Genomic DNA, 5,637 nt, shown 5'->3' on the forward strand with positions numbered 1-5,637 from the left:
AAAACAGTGTGTTTTGACCGGCCCGCGGGGGGGGGGGGGGGGGGGGGTGTGGACACGGGAGAGAAAAAAAAGAGGAAGTCAGAAGGAAGTCTGGAAATGACAAACCATGACAGTGATAAGAGACCAAGTCATTTTACTCCACTAAAATGGCATGAATAGCTTAATAAAAAGCTAGGCATAACAAAAGGTTTTAATACATAAAGGTAAAGCTATTCTTTCTAAAACAAAAAAGAATGAACTCAATCCTGTGAAGGGTTGATTCTGAAAAGCATAGGGTAATAGAAGTGGACAGCCAAACACAAGCTCCTCAAATATATCAACAGGTGTACCTCACTTAGCAACAAGGAGGATATTTTCCCTGCCTCTGGCTTCAAATAACGACAATCTCTACTGGAATAATGTAACAAGCTTTGTCTCCGATTTGCTGACAAAATTGTGGATACGTGTTCAAGAGTAGTATGAGTGACTACAACTTCTTGAAAATATTGTTCCATATTTAAAATACGGAAGCAAAGTATGTGCATACCATAATAATTTCAGCCTTACTCCATGTAAAACTGTTCTGGATGATATAACTGTCTTCCAACTCCAGCTAGTTTCCCAATATACTCAGGAATTAGTGAGGTCTTGAAAAGGACACAAGAAAAGCAGCTTGCATTTGGGCAACAGGTAAGGCTCAGCCTGCAGAGCCACTACAAACAATTCACTAGCCTATTGTCAGATTTCCTGCACCACTGAGAACTAATGGATGCAGCAGCCTTCGGAAGGGGTAAAATAACACATGGGATAGATCTAAGGATTTATTTAAGGCCAACTCACTACACCATTCTTGTGGACATATTAAAAGGGACCAGACAAGGAAGATGACACCTGAGATGAACAGATAGGTAATACACTGTTGCTAAGCACAGAAGCAGCTGAGAAGTAATTTTCTACTGGTGGCGCATTAAAGGCATGGTTATTTAGAAATCTATACTGACTCATGCACAGCAACAACTGCTGCATGAACAGCGATCTCATTTCTTGTCTTGCTACTGAATATACTGAATTAGTAGTAGACATTCAAAGCGTAATTCAGGATTGCTAACTCGGCTGACACTGTTCTTTCTGAATCTGCACCGAGTCTGTCCTAGGATGCAAGGAAAGCACGAGGCCTCCTGAGATTTCAACCAAGTTGGGTAGGTTAATGCTTTGTACAAGACTTAAGTAGCAAACTACCTATTCCCCACTACCCCCAACTGAACTGCAATTCATTTTCCTTATCATATGAATTTGAAAAGACTTTGAAAGGTTTTTCTGAAGGCTATCAAAGCTGAAACAAAGGGAAGGCATCTAAATTTACTGGATGTGATTTGTTTAGAGACTCCAGACTTATGCCTGAGGAGCCATTAAGGAATGGATTACACTAACAAGCCAAAAGGCTAAATGATGTTAAGGCTCAAAGACTGAGTTCCACTCAATAGTTCAGTAAGCAAAATTTGCCTTCCTGAACTGTAATGACAATTTAATTGAATCCCTAAATGCCTTCAGATTTGGTCCTTTAATGCTTCTGTGGCATTACTCTCATGTTCTAAAGACATATACAACGCCGCTTTTTACTCAGTCAATTGTTCGTTAAGGGTTAAGGAATATTGTAAGGCTGAGATCATTGGGCAGTGCATTTCCTCTGCATATGCAAAGGATCAGTGTTTCCATCTCCAAGAGACTAGCAGTTGATCTTAACGACAGTCTCTGAAAAACACATCAGCATTAAATCAGCTGGATCACCAAGGTAAAACAACATGAGTCAGCAGCATGCATCCTCGTAGCAACGAAGGCTAACAGCATACTGGGCTGTATTAGCAGAGAAGTACAGCCGATGGGCTGAGGGAAGTGATTATTCCCCACTACTCAGCATTTATAAGGTGGCATCTCGAATACCACATCCAGTTTTGCTCTTCCCAGCCACCTCCTCCTCCCCAGTATGAGAGATGCCACAAAGACTGTTACTGGGCTTAGGCCCATGAAAGACAAGGAGAAGCTAAGAGCACTAGAGTAGTCAGGGAGTCACCTACTGGGTGGATCCCACTACCTGAAGGATGCTTGTCAAGAGCCTTAAATCAAACTCTTCTTGGAGGTATGCAGCAGAAGTACAAGAAGTGATGGACACATGCTGCACCACTGGAAATTCTGTCTGGCTGGCTGTAAGGTGGGGGGGAAGACATCACAATGAGAGTGGTGTAGCACTGGCATAGGTTGCCCTGAGAGGCTGCAAAAATCTCAATCCTATAGATCAGTGGTCTCCAAAATGGGGTGCATGCACCCCAGGGGGTACACAAGACAATCCCTTGGGGTGTGGGAAGAAAATATTTTTTGTCATTGATAAATAAAAAAATATTTTAATATAGTGGTTTTCATCTTTATCTCATCCTTTCTTTTTTTGTGTATGCTTTATAGCGTACATACTATATTAGTAGAGTAGCATTTGCATATAATTTAAAAATGTACGTATGTTGGAGGTGCACACTCAAAACATCTTTACTGATGGGGTGCACGATCAAAAAAGTTTGGAGACCACTGCTGTAGAAAGTCAAAACCTGACCATGCAAGGTCCTGACAAAGGGCTGAAGAAGGCAATCTCCAAATGCCGCTTCTGAGCAGAATTCTTCTATGAATTCCAGAGTAGTAGTCAATCAAAATACAACACGTGATGCCAAATGGTTTTCAGTAGATCGGAACCCAGAAAGGCGACAGTAGTTTGTCTCCTGAGCTCTTAAAAGCTGTCAGATTCTCAATTCAGAATTTCAAAGTAACAATGACAATGCTAATCAAAACTCAAACTTGCAGACTTAAGGTTCAAACTTTGGAAGACATACCCATGGCACTGTCCATAACAGAATTACTTTATACTCTGGCCTTTCTCCTAGGAAAAGGAGGAAAGCTGCATTAGAGGGTAATTACAAATTAAAAAGTTATATTGTATTAAGCACACAACAGAAACAGGCCTTCCATTTCGGTTGGGCTGTAGGCACTACTATGATAAATGTAGTGATAGCTAATAACAATGCTGTGTACAAAAAAAAAACCCTAAGGAGGACTCCTTTCCTAGAGGTTCACTGCTGCTGGTTATTGAGTTTGATACAAAATACAATTAACTGTTTTTCCCACAACTGGTGGACTTACAAGGCCAGACTCCACATTGGTATCTCTGGTGCCTACTGAAGGAGAAGTTTGCATTGCTGCTTTTTCCTCAGTTTTTGTGATTTACAGAGTGCTGCTTCTCTACCTACCTACTTATTATCACAATACTTGCAGCAACTTAATACTCTTTCACATCCTAATTCTGTCAAATCTGGTGACCAACAGATATAAACATTTATTATTACAGGGGGCTGTTCACAAGAGCCTTGATTCTATACAACACGAGGATGGAAGTTAAGAGGGGACAAAAGTGCCTAACAGAAAGGCGCAGCATAAGGAACAGGCTCAATGAAATCAATACTAAATGTTTCCAAACTGCATGTTGCTATTACATGAGAAGTGACAAAAACAAGGCTATTCCACAATTTCTTTGTCAGTAGTACAGTTTCATACATGCTTCAGCCTGCCAATTTGAGGTTGCCATAAGGTGTGTTTTCCCAGTGGGCTCGGTACAGCCGAGCAGGTGTGCATTCCTCCTTCACCCAGGTCCTCCTGCAGCTACGGTCCCCCAGGAACCACAGGCAAGGCTCATCCTCAGGTCCAGACAACTTCCAGTAAGAAAGAAGAGCTCCTCTGAACAGGAGACAACACTTTCTAGGTTTTGCCAAAGACCAAAGAATGAACTTACAGAACCAAAAAGACTGTAAAACCATTGCCCAGTCCTAATGCGTGAAATGCTTTGATTTTGCCTTCTCCAACATGAAGGCAGCAGGTGCACTTTAAAAATAAATATCTTTCAAACAGCTGAAGTAATAAAGTCCTATTTTAGTTAGATTAGAGCCTCACATCTGAGTGACTCTTCTTGTCAAGAAGATGCAAACTACTATTTAAACTCTTCCTGTGATTGAGGCGTTTATAAGTACTCACCATGTCATTCTTTAGTGCCTACTCTGAGGTAAATTTATTCTTTACTATTTCCTACAGTCCTTAAAAGATATCTCCTGCCTCCCAATTTGAGGCTTGTAAAAATTACTAGTGCAATTCCTTCCAATCTGTCAAATCAGCCATCCAGTTCAGAAGTCATCAGGTAAGAGCAGACAAATACAAGTGCCCAAGACATACAAATATGCTAAAATGAGGAAAATTCTAGAAACAAAACACACCAATGCATCGCTAGGGTGAAGAGGAAAGAACAAAGCATATGCAACAGATGTTAGTCATGTCACGTAATGCACTACTGGAAAAAGCTCAGATACAGTGATGTAGCTGGTGTAGAAATATATTAGAATATAATTACCCAGAGCTCCATAAGGCTGTAGCTGAGCTATTAAAGTTATGAAGCATGCTGAAGAGTTTTGTGTTTGTTTTTAAGAATCAGAATTGAGCAGAATGATTTTAATTTCCCCCCCCCCATACATTTACCGTATTTTCTAGTCACACAGTTTCAGATGTGGCAATTACGGTATACCAGCTTTTCTTTTTCTGTTCTGAACTAATTATTTCAATTAATACGCAATTTATTTAAAAGATGTGCTTTATTCTTCATAAAGTATTTTTCCTGTTTTAGAAAAGTGTTTCCTGGAAAACTTGATAAAACATTTCCCAACAGAGAAGTGTTATTTTTTGTTAGAATAAAGGTGTTCTGTGGAACATTTCTATTTCACTAATTTGACAATCTCCTTTTAAGTAAAGTGAAACTGAAATGGCTATTCCCCTCAGTCCCGTTGCTCATAATACTAAAGTTGCAGATAGGCAATACAGGAAAATTATAAAAAGTATAGTTGCGTAAAGTAAATCAACAAAGTCAAAGTCTGACATTCACTAGAAACTGTAAATCAAAATAGTTAAAAATAAAGATACACAAAATATTTTAATAAGCACTGGAACTCCCTATAGGGAAAAAAAAAAAAAGAATCTATAACCTCTGCCATAAATGTGGAAATACTTCAACTGTAGCTCTAAAGTGGTGTTTCAGACACTCACTAAACACAATTCTCAAAGAAGTCTGAGAAACGCAATATACGTCTCTTCATACTATGTTACCACTGGAAGGCGAACACTAAAAGTTGTAAAATTAATGCAATACAGTTATGAAGAAAATACTGATTGATGAGCAAATGCAAGTTGCACTTCAACAGCCAAAATGGTTACCGGATCTAACTCACTCCCAATAGTTACCGCCTGTTCCTCTCAAAGCAAGAATAGCCAAGCCACACAACAGTAAACCTTAGCATTGCAGGAGTTAAGCGTATTATAGTAAATCAATACTTGCTTCAGGTTACCTTCATACTCCAGGTTGTGAACCGCAATGATTTAGGAGTGGTTTCAAATGCAGTTCATGCATTCATGTCACGGGTACTATAACCTATACAAGAATGCATAGTAGATAACTGGAAACACTCCAGCTGTTCAAGTTTAATGCATTTGTATTTATGAGCCAGCAGGTTTTGAATCTGAGCCAAAGAGACTAACCTCTTACTAGCAGCTGATGTAGAAGACTAAACTTCTGAAGGTGAA

This window comes from Aptenodytes forsteri, unplaced genomic scaffold, assembly GCF_000699145.1.
Source record: "Aptenodytes forsteri isolate BGI_AS27 unplaced genomic scaffold, ASM69914v1 Scaffold145, whole genome shotgun sequence".
Classification (NCBI taxonomy): Eukaryota; Metazoa; Chordata; class Aves; order Sphenisciformes; family Spheniscidae; genus Aptenodytes; species Aptenodytes forsteri.